The sequence below is a fragment of the Hemiscyllium ocellatum genome, chromosome 29 (assembly GCF_020745735.1).
Source record: "Hemiscyllium ocellatum isolate sHemOce1 chromosome 29, sHemOce1.pat.X.cur, whole genome shotgun sequence".
Classification (NCBI taxonomy): Eukaryota; Metazoa; Chordata; class Chondrichthyes; order Orectolobiformes; family Hemiscylliidae; genus Hemiscyllium; species Hemiscyllium ocellatum.
In genome coordinates this window covers 3,227,951-3,242,858 of record NC_083429.1, presented here as the reverse complement: position 1 = coordinate 3,242,858, position 14,908 = coordinate 3,227,951, and positions in this window count along the sequence as shown.

The window sequence follows — 14,908 nt, the reverse complement described above, 5'->3', positions numbered from 1 at the left end:
AAAGGGCTTTTAAAAATCATATTCTTGAATTTGAGAATAATGAGATATCTCATCTTTATATCAGACTGAGTAACATGTAGAAATGAAAAGTAATATTGCAGGGAAAAGTAATTGGAGCTCTCTGAATTTCAAAGGCTGAAATAAATTTTATCTTTCAAATGAACATACATCAGATATTGTGCAAGGGATAGAATTGGTTGTTTTGTATTTGCATTGGCCTGAACAAATAGTAGCATTGACAATAAGAAACAATGAATGAATTTTTTAAAACACTGCATTTTTATGATTTCTCAATTAACTTGCTGTGTAATTATTGTAATTGATAATTGCTTTTAAAATCCTGACAGATAAATTAACTTAATATTTTGAAAGCACTTTGCTCTGATGTTGATTGGATATTCATTAAGATTAAGAAACTGAAAATTAAAGCATAAAACCTAGCTGCATGATGTGAAAAAAATCATTCAGCAGCAACATTTTTTAAAAATAGTTTTGTTCAAACATGCAGGCAGTGCAAGAGTTGTATGCTTCCAATAGTTTTCTAGAAGAATCATATCAATTTTGTTGAAGGAATTTTATAACAATAAATGTTTCAATATTAATGTCAGAATTAAGAGGAAAAGAGTTAGGCCATGACAGTGACAATGTTAGCAACAAAACTAACTTATAAATCAGCCGGAGACAAAGCCATGGAAACAAGGACAATTTATTAGAAACTTGCAAGTCCGGACACTCCGCTAGCCTGGCGGAGAGTGCCCGGATATCAATTATACAATCATGTTTGTACAGTTTGTGAGTTGCAGGCTTACGCCTGCCTTTGCCCATTGCTCCTATTGCAAGTCAGTTACCTCACTTCTCGTTCAATTCCCTTATCTCTGTGCCAAGCGGCCCATGTCCTTGGATGTCTGTGCTCTTTGTCTTGTTACCATAAGCTTTATTGTAAAAATAACCTTACTTTCTGCTACAGCATTGCATACTTATTCCCTAGCTTAAAACTATTTTATTTAAGACTACTTCTTTAAAACACCCCCTATATTCATTAAAGTCTTAGCCTTAAGTATACTACACGCTACAAGAATTCCATGACCGTTTGTATAATTTCTCACCCCTCCCCATCTACAGAAATTACACTCCACTAGCACTTACAGTAATTGCATTTCTATATCGCGTGCAGCAGACTACATTTATTATTTCCCACAATTCCTCCTTTTTAATAAAATCTATAGTTTCTGCACTTACCAAGTCTCCTTTAATCCATTTTCTCATTTCCTGCCCTCTTACGATTTCTTGGCTATGAAGTGCACAATCTTACATCTTGCAAGAAACAGCTTCAGATGCATTCGGCAGGTGAGCAATGAGAACTGCAACATGGATATAGTCATATCTTTGCGCTACATGAGGTCACCTTTCCCAGCTACGTGACTTCCCTTTATCTAAATTAAACTTCTCTTCTATTTTCTTTACTATACACTAGGGCTCCTGGTTTTCACCCAGGTAGCCCGGGTTCGACTGCCAGTATGGGACCATCTGCCCTTTTTCACACTCTAAAGTGAGGAGGTTCACAATCTTATTTGTTTCTCAAATTCATGAAGTAACTTTTGGCTCTCCTTTCGCTGTTCGTTCTCGGAACCCTCATTTATTATGCTCAGTTCCAAAAGGGGGCCCGTCCCCTTGTTGTTCAAGAGATAGAGTCCCTCGGTTTGATTACCCTGCATGGTCATTTGTTTCGCTAAGGCTGTTTCAATTAATCGTTGCGCTAATCCTCGTATATAAGGTATAATACATCAACCGACTGTAGTTAGTAACCCTGACACTATTGTCAAGGATGTGAGAACGGAGACTACCACCCCTTTTCACTTCCCAAACCAAGATTCCCGCCATCCTGTTAGCGATATGTCCTCTCCTGAAATCTTGGCCAATTCCTCCAAGAGGGTGGTCAATTCTTGCAATGTGCGAGTGATTGACCCATCCGGTGCTGTGTTATTCGGAATAAAGGTACAACAACTCCCCTCCTAACATGACACATTCAGCACCTGTTTCGGCTAGAATCATGTCCAGGACTAGTCTGTTTTCCCAAGCCATCCTGCTAGAGGCATCAAGCTGTTCGGCAACTCCCTCGACTGCATCTCTAGTATAGTTTATAAATCTTTCTTGGTTATAAAAAAAATGTAGTTTGCCCAATCTACATTTTTGTTAATTGTTACCCACCAAAATAGGGATGATTCAAAACCTGCTGCAATCTGGTTGCGGGCCTTAAACTCGTCAGGCACCCCTCTCGGAACCCCTATAGAGTCAAGATGAATCCTATCATCAAAGAAAGTCCCCAATATCGATCTCTTGATTCGCTCATCCTCCTTCACTACCTTCTCCTCTTTCTCAAATGCCAAGGTAAATGGAATTGCCAATTGTACAATTGCACAAGTGCCTTGCCAGCTAGACGGCACAGTGGGTCTTGAAATCTTCCCACCACAGTACCATCACAAATCCACTTGGGGTACTTATAAGGCTGAATAGTTCCTTCCCCACTCTGTCTTGGAAACTGATTCAATTTCCGAGCATAGCGTCAGGTCTCTTAGAAATCGGGAATGGTCTGTTCCATTCCTCTGTGCACAGGAGGTATGATTCCCAACCACATTCGCAATCATAGGGGGAATTGTTAATTCTCTCCCTTTTAGGGAAGGAAACATAGACAGCAATGACCGGCAACCGGGATTTCCCCACGCCGTCTCATCCTGGTACAAGGCTATCATGCATTGTATACCAGCCCTGCCTTACTTCCACCCGAGTGGAAAGGGAACCACCTGATCCACCGGTCTACCTCAGGCACATGCATAGCAATTGCTTTTGTTTATGCTTTTTTACCGTATATTTCACCCATTCCACCCAGGCATTTGTATCTCTGTATCCAGTTTCTATTTCAAGGGTCTGTCTTAAATCTTTGACCTCTATAACTTGTACCAGATTCGGGTCACTGTCAGGGATATAACTTTCTTATTCTTTTTGCTTTCCCTTTTCCCTTATTTGAAAGAAGCAGCCAACAAAACACTTCCCAGGGTAACTCCCAGTACTGTAACCCTACATATTTTCAGGGGGACCTCAGGGGCTTCCATTAAGATCATAAAGTTGTTGCTGAGGGGTCGACTCCCATTTTCACGGGGAGGAAGAAAGCGAGCAGGAAAGGATTCTTCAGAGGAGCTATTTTTAATAGTGGGGTATATCAGGTTGCATTTCAAAATACTTGTTCAAAACTATGAAAGCAACCACCCCAACACACACAAACGAAGTTGCATCAGGACATTATTCAAAAGGGCCACAACACACTGCAGCACACCAGAACTACAAAAAGAGGGAGAAGAACACCGATACATGGTATTCAACAAAAACGGATACCCACACAATGTCATTAACAGATGCCTCAGGGAAAGACAACGAAATGAGGACATGCCACAACCCAAGGGACTGGCCACACTCCCATACATCAGGACCATTTCTGAACTGACATCCAGACTGCTGCGACCACTAGGACTCATAACAGCACTCAAACCAACAGTCACTCTCAGACAACAACTCACCAGCATAAAGGACCCGATTCCCAGCATGAGCAAAACCAACGTGGTTTACAAAATCCCATGCAAGCACTGCACAAAACACAACATAGGACAAACAGGAAGACAGCCAACAATCCGCATCCATGAACACCAAATGGCCACGAAACGACACGATCAGCTATCCCTTGTAGCCATACATTCAGATGAAAAACAACATGAATTCGATTGGGACAACACCACCATTATAGACCAGGCCAAACAGAGAACCGACTGGGAATTCGTAGAAGCATGGCACTCATCCACGAATTCGATCAACAGACACATTGACATAGACCCTATATACCGGCCACTGCAGCAGATAGCTGCTGACAACCAGAAGCGGTAGATTGAAACCAGTATAAATGCCGGAGGAGTCAGCACAGAAGCGCTTCACAGGAGGCTCCCAAGCACTGAAGATGTCACCTCGAAAGGGGACGAAACGTTTGCAAGAAAAACTCCCAGCTTGGCGAACAGAACCACAACAACGAGTACCCGAGCTACAAATCTTCTCACAAACTTTGAATTTTTATTCGTTTCGAACATGTCACCCCTATTTCGTAAAGCCATGCCACCAAGAAGATAAATTGGTCACTCTACTCATGGTATCTATTTGATAATAATGTCCCCATAATCATCCACCCCTTTCTCTTGCGTCGGGAAAGGTGAACCCACACAGCACTTACAATTAATGGCAGCAAATTTAAAAGTCTCTTGTTTCTGTTCAGTCTTTCTGCTCAGCTTGATTTTCAGAGGGTTGTCTGTAAGATGAGCTTGCCACTCTGGAGAAGGGGAAGAAGCGCCCACTGGGCCCTTAACACGAGTGTGATGACTCCACATTTTTTCATCAGTTAGAATGGCTATTTCAGTATTCTGGATTAGTGGTGCTGGAAGAGCACAGCAGTTCAGGCAGCATCCAAAGTACAGCGAGATCGACGTTTCGGGCAGAAGTCCTTCATCAGAAATAAAGGCAGTGAGCCTAAAGCGTGGGGAGATAAGCTAGGGGAGGGTGGAGATGGGGAGAAAGTAGCATAGCGTCACGACATGGTTGAAGAGCTTCTGGGCAGAGGAAATGACCTGGGAGTTGCAGTGGGAGAGGGACTCCTGGGAATCTTGTAGAGAGAGGAGGAAAAACTTCTTCAAGGCAGACATCCTTGCAAGAGGATTCGCAGTAGGGTTAAAATCAACGAGGTAAAAACAATGACTGTAGATGGTGGAAACCAGATTCTGGATTGGTGGTGCTGAAAGAGTCCCTCCCAGCTTGGGTGTAGTTTGACATCTTTCCAGGTTTGATCAGAACCCATTCACCCGGCTGTATTCAATGAACGGCGAACTTAAGTGGAGGTGTCTGGGTCAACAGACCCTTCTTCCTAAGTACAGACAAAAAGGCCCGTGCGCCAAGACAAAATTCTTTAAAAACTTATCATTTAATTCTACAGTTGATAATTCCCCTCTTGCTTCTAGAGTGTTCCCCTTCTGATGCCCAGTTACATGGACAATAGCTATTTCCTGGAGTAATTCTAAACTTTTCAACATTTGTCCTATCAACTCTTTTGTGTATTAATTCCTTTCCCTGGCTATTGATTGGACAATGTTCTTGCCACATTTTATTGAAGGTATGGACAACGCCATAGGCATACTTAGTGTCAGTGTAGATTGTCCCATCCCGATTTTCTAATCGCTTTAAGGCCTGGTTTATGGCATAAAATTCGCAAGTTTGGGCTGACTACGTATTAGCTAACCAGTCAGCCTCAACTGTGCGGTTTTTACTACCGTCTGCTACTGCATATCCGTTCTGTCTTCTTCCTTCTACTACTCTTGACGGCCCGTCTATAACCAGTCTGCCTCCTTCATGTAGGGGAATATCCTTTAAGTCTGCTCTTGTTATGGTCTGATATTCGATAATGTCTAAACAGTCATGTTCTACTTCTTGCATATCTAGAGGTTCTCCCTTCCACATGAAGGTGGCTGAGTTCAAACAAGCGTCTGTTGTTAACGCCAGGTCGTCTCTCTCCATAAGGATAGATTCATATTTTAGTCCGTCAATCATCTTCCTGCCTTTTGCTTTATCACGATTTTGACTTGATGGGGAGTGCTAACAACTAGCGCTCCTCCGAAGGTAAGTTTGTGGCTCTCCTCTACTAGAATGCTAGAGACCACCTGTATGCACTCAGGCCAACCTCTCGAGACAGGATCAAAAATTTTCGACAGGAAGGCTATGGGTTGTTTTTTTTTCCTCCTGTTTTCTGGGTTAGCACTCCTACTGCTGCTCCATTTTTTACTGTCACAAAAAGGTGGAAGGATTTCTCAAGGGAAGGGAGGGCTAATACGGGAGCTTGTATCAAGCTTCGTTTTAATTCCTGCAATCCCTCTTTTTCTTCTTTTGTCCATTTAGTTTTTCATGTTCAGATTCTGTCAATTTGTAATATAACCCCTTTGTTTTCTGGACGTGCACTTCTATCTATAATCTCCAATAGCCCACTAGCCCCAAGAACTTCCATAACTCTCTTTTGGTGTCCGGTAGGGGTAGTTCTGTTATTCCTTTAGTACTTTCGGGGTTAATGTGCCAGTGCCTTCACTGATAGTCCTACATACTTTACGGATTTTTCTACATATTGTAACTTATTCTTGGATACCTTTAGATCCTGTTTCCATGGAAAATCCAACAGTCTATTGGTAGCCTCGCTCATCTCATTTCTCTTTAGTCCGGATACAAGTAGATCATCCACATATTGTAACAATATCGCCCCCCTTGGGCACTGTAAATTGTTCATGGACTTACTCCAGTACTTGTCCAAACAAATTAGATGATTCCGTGAATCCCTGGGGAAGTATATCTAGCGGAACTGCTGTTTTCTATCCGTGCAAGAATCTTCCCATTCGAAAGCAAACATGTCATGGCTCTCCGTGGCTGGAGGACAAGCCCAGAATGCATCTTTTAAATCTATCACACTAAACCAGCGATAGCCACACGGTATTTTAGCTAACAAAGTATATGGATTGGGTACCACTGGGTGCCGTGTTCGAACCAATTGATTTACTGCTCTAAGATCCTGCACCAGTCGATAGGTTCCGTCTGGTTTGCGGACAGGAATTATCGAAGGATTAAAGGGTGACATACATGATTCCAATAACCCAATTTTTATCAACGAATCTATAACTGGTCATAGACCTCTGCGGCCGTTTAGGGATATCGGATATTGTTTTACACGATCTATCTTATTTTCTTGTCTCAGCGTAATCATTATCGGATCAATATTTAACCAACCTGGATTACCATCTTTTGCCCATACGTCAGGATGAATTTGTTTTTCATCACTCGGTGTTAACATGGCCATTTTTACAGTCACATTACGATGTTCTTCCTCAATTTTTATTCCTAATTTAATAATCAAATCTCTACCCAGTAAATTGCTCCCGACGTCAGGGATATATAAGGACTGTCCTGTTACTTATTCACTACTTCCCAATAATGAAAGTTGGCTCAAAAGTGGTTACTAAAAATGCTTCATTTTTACTCCCAAAACCCCGATTGTTTCGTTACATAATTTAACGCCAGTAGGTCTAAAACTTAGCGATAACCATGCCGCTCCTGTATCTACCAAAAATGCTGTCTCCTCCCCTTTCTGTCCCACTTTTATATTTACCAAGGGTTCCTGGTGGGTCTCAAGAGGAAGGAACCCCTGACTCCTCTATTCGCCCTCAAAAGTCATCAGGGAAACTATTTCTTTTTCCTTTGGAGATCTGGACTATCTCGTCTGAAATGTCCCACTTTACTGCAATAATAACATCCTGTCTGTTGTCTCCCTTCCTTAATGTTTGGCTTTTATTTTTCATATTTCCCCCTTTTCTTCCTGTCATCCTCATATTCCTGCTGCTGTTTTGTTATTTATTATACTGCAGCCACCATCATTCTGGCTGGCTGTTTCTGTTTCTCCTCTTCCCTTTTTACATACACTTGCTGTGCCTCATGTAGAAGTTCTGCTATTGATTTTTCACTCCATCCCTGTAATTTCTGTAGTTTCTTTTGTATGTTTAGCCATGATTTGGTTACAAACTGGACCTTTAAGACTCCCTGTGCAACCGGATTATCGAGATCCATTCCCGAATGCTTCTTTGTGGCCTCCTTGAGCCTTTGAAGAAATGCAGAAGGGGTTTCATCCTTCTCTTGTCGTACTTCAAAGGCCTTAACAAAGTTTTGTGATCTAGGTACTGCCTCTTTACTTCCTAATATCACCATTTCTCTGAGATCTCGCATTGACTCCATATTGTCTCTGTCATTATTTTTCCAATGTGGGTCAACATTTGAGAATTTAAACTTCCCATTTCCTTTTTTAAGACCCTAATTTCCCTGCTAGTTAAGGGAGTATTTACATATCGGATTTACATTACATTACAATCGGATCCTTACTTAAGGGACATAATTTTACATTTTCCATTATCTCTGCCCGTCTTTTACGTGTGGTGGCTCGAGTGATTCTGAGCCCCCTAGGTTCTGCATTTTTTAGTTCAGAGTCCATTCCCTTTCTATGTCTGGACTTGGTTCTAGTTCGGGAGCTGTAGGCCCGTTCCACGGAGCAGTATATGGGGGAGGCAAGCACATTAAGGGATCCCAATGTGGGTTCCCTTTTTCATTCTTTTTCTTTTGTTCTTTCCCTGATTCCTCGGTATTCATGGGACTTAATTTTACTCCTGCGATCCCTATCCAACAAGCCGCATATCGGACTCTTTTTGACTGTAGGTTCTTTTTGATTGACGTATATATTAAAATATTGACACAGCCAATCCTCATCGGACCCATACTTCGGCCAAAAAAAGAATACCAGGCAACTTAATACTTTCTCTGGTTCAAACAAAACAACAATATTTCAGCATTGTAATCTTATCTTTCTCCCACGTCCGGGAGTGGTGTTGCCAATTACCCAACATTCTCCCCAAAGACTGTCGGACAGAATATATTCCCCTTTAACGTTATTTACAAATCGATCATTACACAGGCAATTCCCCGTGCATCCCATTATTGCAAATTTAATTAATCTTAACGAGATCAGGTGTCACCTTCTTCCACGCCCCCTTCAGGGTCCTGACTAGACACCGTACTCGTCCGATTAACCTGATCAATTATATGCTTTTTTTGTAACTTCAACTGTTAACATTCAGTCACCAGCAAACAAATGTGCATTCAAACCGGATCACAAAAGGTTAAACTTTCTACGAGCTGTACAGATTTTCTCTCTCTCTCTTACACACACACACACACACACACACACACACACACACACACACACACACACACACACACACACACACACACTCTCACAGACACTTTGAGCTTCTTGCAACAAGTCTTCTAACGTTTTTACTATTTTTCTAGACATCTGGCCATACGTTAATTACAAAGTGCACCCTCAGAAGCCCTTCAGCGACTAGCCCTTCTGACACGGGCTATTTTCCATTGACATATGCTTTAATTTAGCTCTCGCGAATTCCGCTGTACTTCTCGTACGTTTCCCGACCACATAAGGTTATCCCGACCACCAAGGCAATACTTAAAAATCACTTTTCTTACCTTAATCTGTGCACAGAGTTACCTGATCACAGCTTGCTCTTCAACTGTGCAGCAATCCCCTACAGCTCTTGCAGTCACTGCAAAACCACTACAGCTCTGATGGTCACTGTAAAACTCCCACGGCTCTTATAGTCACTGTAAAACCACTACACCTCTTATGGTCACTGCAAAACCACTACGGCTCTTATGGTCACTGCAAAACCACTACGGCTCTTATGGTCACTGCAAAAACCACTACAGCTTTTATGGTCACTGCAAAATCACTACAGTTCTTATGGTCACGGTAAAGCCACTGCAGCTCTTACGGTCACAGCAAAACCATTCCTTATTTCCAGGATCTCTCAGTCCGGATCGTACTCGCCCAAACCACAAACGGCAAACAACGGAGTCAGAGATCGTCGAAATCGACGAAATGCAACACTCCCGTCGTCCCAACAGTTTCGAGCGGTCAGAGTTTCGGATCCCGGACGAAGCCCCCAAATTGTTAGAAACAAAACTCACTTATAAATCAGCCGGAGACAAAGCCATGGAAACAAGCACAATTTATTACAAACCTGCAAGAGCAGGCACGCCACTGGCCTGGTAAAGAGTGTGAAGATTTCAGTTATGCAATCATTTTTGTGCAGTCTGTGTGCAGCAGGCTCACACCCCCACCCCTTTCCCTATTCTGACCGCATCATAATCATTTATTTCATTTCATTCCCTTATTTGGCCTTTACTTGTGACTAACCTTAAGCTAATTGCTTCATTTGTTTTTCCCTTTCCTTATCTATGTACCAGGCTATCCGTGTCCTTGGATGTCTGCATTCCTTGTTTTGTTACTAAAAGCTTTATTGTGAAAATACCCTTACTTCTTCTTTTGTGGTCAGCTGCAACACTCCATAGATATTTCCTAACTTAAAACTATTTTCTTTAAAACTACTTCTTTAAAAGACCCCCATATTCATTAGAGTCTTTGTCTTAATTGTACAACATGCTACCAGAATTCCATCGTTTGTATAATGTCTCACCCTCCCCCATATAGAGAAATTACACTCCACTAGCACTTACAGCAATTACATTTCTATATCACCTGCAGAAAACTACATTTCTCATTTGCCAATATTAGATGCTGTTTCAAAAGTTTACCTAGGTGTAATGTAACACTGCCAACTCACTTTTTGTTTCTCAGGCACACAGCTTTCCTTTACTGTGCATTTTAGGGTCGGAGCAATTTGAAAAAAAATGCAAGGAGAGGCATTCTGCAATGTAAGGAGGTGCTTCTTATCTCCGGGTCCAAACTGTTTAGTGGCATACACTCATATTCTGAACATAATCACTTTAGATATGCTCCATATTACGTTGGCTAAATTGAATTTAGAAATCATATGTCATTTTGTAATGTGAGACAGACTTTGAGTGACAGCAAAAATAAAGTCACTCATTTTGTTGGTTAATAATATGATTGAAGTTTTTTTAGCTATGTCTGCTTGGGGTGGAATGTTCTAATTGAATATTCTAAATATAATCACTTTGGACACGTTCTGTATTCAGTTACCTAAATTGAATTTTGAAATGTTTCGTATGAATTACATGTTATTTTGTAGTGCGACAGAGACTTACAGTATTCATGGAAGAAAAGCTCAACTGTTTTATTAGTTAATAATATGATTGAAGTTTATTTTTAGTTTTATCTGCTTGTGAATGAGTATAGAAATAAAGGGAGCTTAATTACAGTTGATTTTTTTTTAGACAAAATACATGCAACTATCATCTGATACAGACCTGAAGCTACTCGAATTTACTTCAAAAGAAGCTATTCAGCAAAACAAGTATCCCAAGATGTGCATGTGTCCATTTTTAAACATAATCTCATGTAAATATATGAGTCTATGTGGTCGGGCTGTGCAATCTGATACCAGGATCCGGTCTCAGCCTCCAGCAGGAAACCAACAGGAGGAAGCTTTAAGCCTGCCCCTTCCGATGGCCGATTAAATCCCAGGCACTGGACCGTACTTCAACACTGCTGGGTCGGCTTTATTTCGAAAGATCTTGACAGAACACTTTCCCACAAGTTATCAGAATGATTGTGTCGATAATTTTTCTCGGTTTGTTGCTGACTTTCTTAGCATTTGAGTGTTTTTTGTTCAAGTCTCTCTTTGTTACTGTCTCAACATTAGTCTACCGCCGGAATGTAAAAGACTCAGCCATCATTTCATAAGCATTAATGCTCAAGTTTTATTTGTTATCTTTTTAAAAGGTGTCCAGTCGGAGGTTGTTTTGACTCAGCCAGAGGCAGAGCCTGTCCGTACCGCAGGCAGCCTGAAATTGACCCGTAAAACAAGCGGGTTCGATCTTAGTAGCTACTGAATGAGCTGGGTCCGACAGGTTCCCGGACAGGGTCTGCAGTGGCTGCTGTACATCCAGCAATAACTATGCACCAGTGATTAAGGGTCGATTTACTGCGTCCAAAGATACTTCAAACAACATTTTCGCTTTGGACATGGGGAGCCTGAAGATAGAGGACACCGCCATCTATTACTGTACAAGAGACCACGGCGAGAGGAACCAGGACTGGACCCGTTTAAAAACAGCTCGAGGGAACATTTTGTCAATTCCATCATAAACTGACGGTCAGTACGAGTTTTAAATGCAATTATGCCAACTGCGATGTGAAGCAGACATCAGGCTGCCTCTTACAAAGCTATCAAAGTGGAAATGTACAATTTAAACACGCAAACTGGTGACACAACGGGAAAATGCTTTGGGCATGTCATATGTATTGCTAACACTTCCATCAATTAAATGCTTTAACAAAATATTAGTTTTAATATATCTGACAGCTCAGGAAATCACTGCTAATTGTTATGTCAACTATGGCATTAATTCTAAACACGATCAGTACGAAATGGCTCTTTCAAATTAAAATTGAGACTTGGAGAAAAAAACAGAGAATGAGTATTCTGATCTACATCATTGTGATACTACAGTGGGTCACAGTGTTGTGCACAGCGATATCCTCATTCAAAAACCACTGACAAGTGTTTATCTCAAATTGGTGATTTCTACCATAGCTGGAGCGAGAAATAATGTGAGATGCAACTTAAATGCAATCCAGTAGTGCTAATTGGCGCAAATGCATTTTTTTTTACGTTCTTCGTGTTAATTGTCAAGTTAAATGCAGACCAAACTGGAAAAGTATTCCAAGCTTTCAAAATACAATGAATAGTAAAAGCTGAAGTAATGCACTGAATCATTTTTATAGGTGTCTAAATCACTGTTTTCCAGGAAGTGATGAAATTATCTGCATTTTACAGTTACAGTCTGTCTTAGTATTTGACACAACGTGTCTCACAGTGATATAGCTGGAGTGACACTGCAATTCTGATCAATAGAAAAACCTATTCAGCCTGCATTGTTTGAAACTAATCTGTGATTACTTCTACAAACCGTCTTAACATGCAGTGCAGTATTACTTCTGTGAGGTTTTATGTTAGTATCACTATTTAATTTGTAAAAGTGTTGGGGAATTATTGATACATCAGTTGGGGATTTTGAGAAACAGCTCATGTGTTACTCTGTGAATTATAAAACAGTATTGAAATTTATGAGGAATGATCAGAATTCAGTAGCGCAATTATGTGATGAAGATTTATTGTGACTTTATTTTACCTGTGGTTCTGAAAATGTAAAATAATGGTAGATATTTGATTTTATGCAGAGCTAGTTATTGTGTGACCCAGCCCAGAGAATGTAACACTGTGACGATTATGATTACTGGGGCCAAGGGACCATGGTGACAGTGACTTCAGGTAAGAACTTTTGACTTTCATCGTGTCATTTTAAAAACTTTCTATTCAGGTGACTAATTTCTGAATTAAATGAAACTCAGATTCTGTGCTGAGTTTCATTTGGTTTGGTTCGGATTGATGTTTGTTCAGACTGATTATAGACTTCAGTTAAGGCTCAGCAAATAGTTACAATGGTGATGCTGGATTCAATTGCTCGGTGTATATTTTTTCCTGATCAGATGGGCATTCTGTGTGGCTGGGTTACTTGAAACACCTAATATCTCTTAATCAGTCAGCTGTAAATAATATTTAAAGTCAGTGACATCTTGACTGTGAGTTTTATTATCAACAACAAACGCTAAGAATTTAAAGATGTTCGAGATATTACCAAACATCATTAAGTATGCTAAAATATCATTATTCATTCCCTGAATATATGTTCTTACCACGATTATATATTGTCAGTCATTTTGTTGATGAAAAGTAGGTTAGAAACTGTCATAAAATGTTCTTGCGGTTCTCATATGACATATTTTTCTCTGCTTGATTGAAATTATTACATCTGTTTGTAACGGTCTGAAAACCAACTTAAGGCAGAAACCCGGAGGTGCGAGAAATGAAAAAAAAACGAGTTTTTAATGGATTGACTTAAAAAAACTCAGTTCTAATTGTAAACTAAAAAAAAATTGTTTTGAGTAACCTCATTCAAAATAACATCTTGTACTAAAACCTGAAACTGCAGAATTGATCTGATTACATAATTTAAACTAACTTAAAATTATCATGTGGTAATATTTGTCCATTCAGTAATTTTATTTTTACCATGAAGTGATTAATCAATATATGCCTTCAACCGCTCTACTGTGCGCTGCACAGGATTGTCATGATCAAGAAAGGTGTACAGGTTGGAAATAAATTGAACTGTTGCTGGAAACGTTACAACTTTATGTCCCGTCACAAACAAGGCTGCTGTTATGACTTGTTATTTCTATTCAATTAAATCATTAGTTTGCTGATTCTGAGCAGTTTTGTTAGACTTCAATTTGGGATTTTTTTTGTGAGGTTACATCATGATCTTGGTTCTGTTGAAAATGTTCTGTTGCAAAGACACCGTGTTGTGATTTGGTGATCTTTGCCTTGTTGAGAAGGGACTGTGCTTCGGTAACATTAAATTTGTTATATTTGGGAAACCATTTCTGGTTTCTATATTGTTTTTGCAATGTTAACATAGTTGGTGACAGTGAACCGCTGCAGGTTCCTCATTCAATGAAATCAGCATGCGAGTTGACATTTCATAAAGCCTATTATTAAGTGAAAGGCAAATCGCAAAGGTTTTAGAAATGAAGGGAAAACAGATACCTTAGGGCGCCATTTTTACTTAAAAGTAATAATTAAGAATTAGTTTAATACATACTTTACAATTCAAATTCAGAACTCAATTATCTAGTTCAATCCCACGGTCTGTCTTTAAATAGTTTACAAGTCATAGAGAAATATAAATAGAATTTCAGAAGTATAAAGATCTAATAGTTCTCGCTCTTGAGCAAAAATGCTATGACAGTGTTATAATTTATCAAGAAACACCTTTCAATTCCGCTGTACACTGCATACATATTTTTCTGGCTGGCAAAATATCATTAACAAAGACCATTTGGAAATTCTGCTCAATTCTATGAAACACAGATCAGTTTCCCTGCTTTGATCCGTTTAACAAGTAAGTTGAGTTAATTAATTGCTATGTCCCTGATTAAACTGGATTTGCAGGATAAAATTAAAACATTAACTAAATTATTTAATCTGCACAATTCTTTAGGTGTTCCAAATCTGTACATTTTTAATAAATAGTTACTTTTTACGACAAAATATCAACTGAAGCTTCATTCTTTTGGAAACAAATACTATAGTGGATTGTGTGACCAAGGCCAAATTTTGAATTAATTAAAATAATCCACTCATGAACTTGCAGGGCAGCAGGGTGGCTCAGT